General features: G+C 38.9%; 1 long non-coding RNA gene across 1 annotated transcript; it reads right to left on the bottom strand.

Moving 5' to 3' along the window:
* Positions 1–4,329: 4,329 nt before the first annotated feature.
* On the bottom strand, positions 4,330–6,032 carry LOC110905753. Its single transcript, XR_002573389.1, has 2 exons — positions 5,945–6,032; positions 4,330–4,518 (listed from the first exon to the last, which is right to left on the bottom strand). It is a non-coding gene; the product is annotated as an uncharacterized LOC110905753 (long non-coding RNA).
* Positions 6,033–6,802: the final 770 nt, after the last annotated feature.

Here is a 6,802-nt window from a genome sequence, read left to right as displayed (position 1 = left end):
ATTGTACCACTCAACGATCTTCAGGTCAACGAAGCGTTACACTTCGTGGAAAAGCCTGTCGAAATCATGGATCGTCAAACCAAGCAGCTCAGGCGCTCTCGCATCCCGATCGTGAAGGTCCGATGGGAAGGCAAACGAGGCGTGGAGTTCACTTGGGAACTCGAAAGCGACATGAAAGCCAAGTACCCGCAACTGTTTAAATAAATAGATCTGAAGCATCAAATTGGTAAATCACGGCGATATGTAGCCTTCGACCTAATTTCGGGACGAAATTCCCTAAACAAGGGGAGGCTGTAACACCCCGTGGTTTCGAATGTCAAAGTCAAAGTCCAAGTCAACTTTGACTTTCTTTGACTGTAGATAGTCTATGTTATGTTTTAGTTGTATTATGTGGAGTAAGTGTTGTAATCAGCAAGAATCGAAGTAATCGAATGTTTAACGCGAACCGATCTACGACTGTGAATGATAGGAAGTAACAATGCGATAAAGCTAACTAATCAGTAAACAAACCGATCTAACAATCATCGAACTCGAGACTCGAATTATGCGAATTTTGGTATTGTTATACGTGTGTGTGTGCCTTATGTGTTACTTGTGCGTGTTTACTTTATGTTGGTGTGGTATTCAAGCGAATCAATTGAAAATCGAATCAAAACTCGAAGGGCAATCGAACTCAATCGAAACCGACATCGAAACGTGACTTATAGAAGATTGTATGTTAGATATAGTAGTTGGGACTGAAAGTAATTTGACTAGAAACTCTATCGTATTCGTATCATCGTCCATTGAAATTGAAACATCGAAAACCGTCGCGAAATACTCGAAGTGGGTCGCGGATCGAACAGGAGGCATCCTGATCGAACAGGCCAGCCGATCGGCTAACATCTTGCCAGCCGATCGAGCAGCCCACTCGATCGGAGCTCCTGGCCGATCGGCTGCCACTTTCCCCTTTTGGAAGCCTATAAATAGGGCTGTCCTTGTCTTCATTTCCACTTTTGGAAAGTTCTGACCGGCCAGCTCCTATTCTTCATCTTTTCTCAGATTTCTCTCCACTCCGGTAAGTTTTTCACTCCAGTTCTTGTACGTTTTTTATCATTGCATGATTCTACACCTTTCTATCTTTCAAAACTCGATTTCTAACCGTGAAATCACCAAGATCTAAGTGTTCTTGGGTGATGTCATCATGGTGTTCTTGAAGAACATCAAACTTTGGCCTCATTCAACCATGAATAGCTTAGATCTAACCGATTTCCACATAAACAAGTTAAGATCTATCAAAGATCTAAACATCCACAAGTTGTGAAGGATTGAAAGAAGGAATCCCAACTTTCTTTCAACTCTTTTACACTCAATGCCTTCAAGCCGGTAGAAACGGAGCCTGAGCCAACCCACCGATCATTCCAATGGTTGGATGGTTCAAGATTCGGGTTCTATCTACGAGGTTCACCGACAATGGGTTAAACTCTAAGCCGACGTTCCGAACCGCTCAACGGACGGATTTGGGTGATTCCTGTCCGAGCCAAAGAAACAAGTAGGAACGGAGGATATCATAGTTCAACTCGTTGTCAAGATACCTTAAAAGAATGACAAATAATCAAACAACCAAGTGTTAGACGAAAGGCCGACCAGGTCAGACTTGCTGGCCGAACGGCTAGGCTGTTCGAACAGCCCAGCTGATCGGACATGCCAGCCGATCGACCGGGCCAGCCGATCGGCTAGCACATGGTCCCACACTTTTAAAATTTCAGGAAGCATAGTATTGAGGAAGAGATGTTCGATCGAACTGCGTTTGGTGAACATTACTCTTCGGACCATGAAATACTATACTTCAACACTTGATCGATTTTACCACTCGTTCGTAGTAGGCAATGCCAGCCGATCGAACAGGCCGTTCGATCGAGCGACACTCAGTTGAGGACAAATTCTGAAATTCCTAGCCGATCGAGTGAGCTAGCCGATCGAGCGAACCGCTCGATCGATCGACTTGAAAGGTAGGAACACTTCAGTGTTCTCAAATGCTGCAACGAAAACTTCAAAAGTTCAAATCCTCAAACACAAACACACCAGAGGAAGAAACAATCCACTCGAATGGCCCAGCCGATCGAGCCTACCGGCCGATCGAATAGGACTGTCCAACCGGACATACCAGCCGACCGAACAGCCCGTTCGATCGAACCTGCCGTTCGATCGACCAGCCCATTCGATCCATTCACACTTGTTTACTTTCCGCATTACTTATCGTTATGCTATCAAACTATTCAGGCTAATCTTACTCTCAGCGCTCCCTTCAATCCACAATCAATCACTGTGAGTATACTCGATCCCTTTTTACTTTTAGCACTTTTGGGTGTTACATACGTTACCTATCAAACCACAATCAAACACAAACTATTTGAATGCTAACCGATTGCATGTGCCACTTGACTAAATGAATGCTGTTTGGCCGATCGAATAGGACTGTCCAACCGGACATACCAGCCGACCGAACAGCCCGTTCGATCGAACCTGCCGTTCGATCGACCAACCCATTCGATCCATTCACACTTGTTTACTTTCCGCATTACTTATCGTTATGCTATCAAACTATTCAGGCTAATCTTACTCTCAGCGCTCCCTTCAATCCACAATCAATCACTGTGAGTATACTCGATCCCTTTTTACTTTTAGCACTTTTGGGTGTTACATACGTTACCTATCAAACCACAATCAAACACAAACTATTTGAATGCTAACCGATTGCATGTGCCACTTGACTAAATGAATGCTGTTTATTATGTTTACACGTGGAGTGCTATCTACCTGCCTTAGCAACATAGTACTATAGTTTGGACTCAGCACCCGTTCACACGGGGGTTGTTAAGGACAATTACTTGCATGGATTACGGTGGTAATCATGTATTGAGAACCGTCTCGGACGGTCAACCCGCAGTCGTTGGTACCGATGGTCCCATGTCGATAATTAACATGCATCGTTTTCCTCTGTGTACGTGCCTGGTTATGCGTAAACTATTCGAACTCTATATGCTATTATCAGACTTGTGTGCTCACCTTTACATTTTATGTATTGACTTTATTTTAACGTATGTGACAGGTGCTTAAGTTGCTAGGATGCTTAGGCGCGTGGTGATGAAATCGAGGCTAGGGAGTCTAGAAATAATAAACAATTGTCTGTAATAATAATTGAATCTGAGTTGTCGGAACGGAATTATTTGCATAGTTGCTTTCTATGATAACTTGTTTATTTATTTGGGACACGGTATGGGACGTGTCATTTAAACTGGATTTATATAATAGTTGTTGTGGAAACTTCTGGACAATCTGTTTCGCTCAGTGCTGTGCCCCGATGATTCCGCCATCGGTTGGGTGTGACACCGGAGAGCTTTCGTGGGGTGTCACAGGTAACAGAGATTTAGGGTTGTAGAGAGCAAAAGGAAGAAGGATCAAGTGGGGTAGGTTTTGTTGGTGATTTTAGTGTCAGTAAATCATTTTTATTTATTTTGATTCGTTTAAGACAAAAGAGAAATTTGAAAATACATTAATATGGGTTAGGAGGCGTGAAGTGTATGCTCGTTCAAGACTATTAGGATTTCTAACACCTATGAACCTCTGGGGTTATAGGGGGGTTCACCCTAGGCCATGGGGTTCCAAGGGTGCATTGCCCTTGGCAGGGTCTAAGCAATGGCGTAACCATACCTTTAAGACTAGGGGGTCGTAATGTAATTTTTATATACCCAAGCATATACTTAATTCGTTTGAGGTACTACGGCCACTGTAATGAATTCAAACTGCTAATGATAAACTAGATATTACACCAACCAATGTTCTTTTGAGTTCTTTTATGGAAGTTATTTATATAATAAAAACTCTACATTAAATCAAATAATGTAGTAAATAGAAACGGTAATATAATATAATTAAATAAATTTAAAAAATAGAGAAACAAAATAATTTATATTTTTTTAATACTTGATAAAACAAAATAAAAAATAAATAAAAATTGAGACTTATTTGAAGCATTTCAAATATTTTTCAGGTCCAATAACTTCCGATGAATAATTGTTTTAGAATTGGGCCACTAGAACTTTAAAGAGCCCGGAAAAAATAAAATAAAGGGCATAAACTTTGTTTCACTTCACCTCCCCCATTTAAACCTAATACCAGAACCTCCATTCAACTACTGCCACAACCTTCCAGAAAAAAAGAAGATGATGGTCATGTTACCTTCTTTCTTCTTGTTTTCTTTCAACTAGGGCAACAACTGAAGGGTCAAAGTATCAATAAATGTAAGACCCTAATACGTATTTGACAAAAAGTCGCAGCGGAAATTCGTGCCATAAAATTTCTTTCATTACAAACATCTTGACCTACTTGAAAGTTCATTTTAATATGTATCTTTTACAAAAACAAAGTGTAAGTCCTGCTTACTAAAGTACATACTCAATTATTCCCGTACAATCTATCTTATGACTCGGTCTTCGATCTCTATTGCTCGTGATAACCGCCCGTGATTCGTACAACCTGCACTCACCACATACATTCATAACATTAGTACATAATACATAAACAAGATTCAGTCTCGTACACTTCCTATTTCGTTATCTTTCTGACTTTAAGCAATTCATCTGCGTATCCATATCCTGATGAGGCTTCGATAATGTACCTGCATTACTTTTCATTCTCAAGGCACATTATTAATAACGTATTACTCGTCGTATCTCTATCATACATACATACATTCTTACATGCATACCTACACATCTACATACGTACATACCTTCCTATATCTCTACATACATGCATACACTCATACGTACCTTCATATATACCAAATACATATCTACATACACACATACATTACTACGTTTCTACATATGTACATATACACATACGTATCTTCACATATACATAAATACACATCTACATACGTGCATACATTACTACGTCTCTACTTACTTTCATACACTCATACGTGCCTTCATACGTACTTAAATACACGTCTACATATGTACATGCACTCTTACGTACACGTTCAAGATCTTCATACCTCTTGTATATCCATATATTAATTACGTGGTACTTAGACTTAGATTTATAGCCCATAAACGTCAAAAGAACGATCAAAATCATGTTTGGGAGGCGCATAAGTTAAAAAGGTGTTCTGTTGAACTCCTCTTATGTTAAGATGTGTTTCTTTTGCATTCCTCTTAAGTTAAGAGGTGTCTTTTTTGCACTCCTCTTAAGTTAAGAGGTGTTTCTTGCTGCAGCTACGTTTCGTCGTCCGTACGCACTAAAACGCGCATAACTTTTGAACCGTTTACCCGTTTAACCTCCCGTTTCTTCCTACCTGCTTGTAAATTCACATTCTATCATATGAACTTGAAATCCAACATCCGGTTTAAGGAAAATATTCACTTAAGCTCTCGGCTTTATATACCCACTTTCACTTATTCGACCCGTTCATGTTTTCGTCAAACTTCTCATTTGTTTTAACCCCAAAACTTACATAAACATTATAACTATAATACTTTTACATTATCCGGGGTTCGTACTTGGGATTTATGCACCCAATACCCGGTATGCGTTAAACATATTCATGTTATTCATTTATACGAAAGCAAACTTTGTTAATACAATTTCAAATGCGAAATTGTTTGTCTATTAACCATGACTCACAACCGAGTCTTTAGACTATCAATCCGCGTCTCTGATTCTTGGTTAGCGTACTTATGTACAATTCTACCCATACCCGGTTTTAGTACCGTAATCAATTACTTATACAACCCTTCCGGTATAGTAATAAAACCACAATTTTGACCTATTCGGCCTACTTAACGTAAATCATCAATTTCATACAACCCTTCTTATTTGATTTCAATTATCATGCCTAATTAACTAGAACATAACCTTACTTAACAAACTAAGAAGTGATTCGGAAATCACTTACCTTATGCATCCGTGTCCGTATCCACTTCCTTGCCTCCTCTTGACCCGTTAGCCTTTCATGCTTGAGTCCATCTTGATATGAGTCCTCTACTTTCATGCCACCATTTCACATTCTCCTTAGCATACACAATTGTACATGTTAAAGATCATATCAATTGCATATTTCACATTTGACTTTCATTAGTCAATTATAACAAGTATAAGACATATACCCAATTTCACATCCTTTCAAACTCATACAATTTACCATGTCATTTCACATAACGCGCATAGATGTAACATGTACTATACGACTTTCTAATAACCTACCTTTACAACAACAAGTCAAATTGTGCTTCTTATTCGTACTTGACTTTCAGAAGTCAACAGTTTATCATATGAACTTCCGACTTATTCACCTATATCCGTAACATCATTTATGCTATATTAAAGACACTATATATATCACGATGCAATTGTGCTTACAATCACATGATCACCTAGTGATATAAAACATAATGTACAAGTCCTTAATGCATAGTCTTGACCAAGACACACATTCAACCCGAATTCTTGTATGAGTTCCATCTAAAGCACATTCTTCAAGTTAGTATACTACTAATTACATCATTACCTCATCTCATTCATATATATATATCAAGCCATTTCATACAATCTCACATATTAACTTCACTTAGACATTTCATCATACACTTGGTGTGCGTACACCATTTAGTGCATATTGTACAACTAATTAAGGCACATTCTTCCTAGTTCATCCATGCATTAACATAATCTTTCACAAATCATTATCATAACCAAGCATCATATGTTTTATATCAAATTATCCATCTAACTACTTTCTATAACACTATTCTAA

The sequence above is a fragment of the Helianthus annuus genome, chromosome 14, assembly GCF_002127325.2.
Source record: "Helianthus annuus cultivar XRQ/B chromosome 14, HanXRQr2.0-SUNRISE, whole genome shotgun sequence".
NCBI lineage: Eukaryota > Viridiplantae > Streptophyta > Magnoliopsida > Asterales > Asteraceae > Helianthus > Helianthus annuus.
The sequence above is the reverse complement of the archived record's forward strand: the minus strand, read 5'-3'. Positions and strand labels throughout refer to the sequence as shown.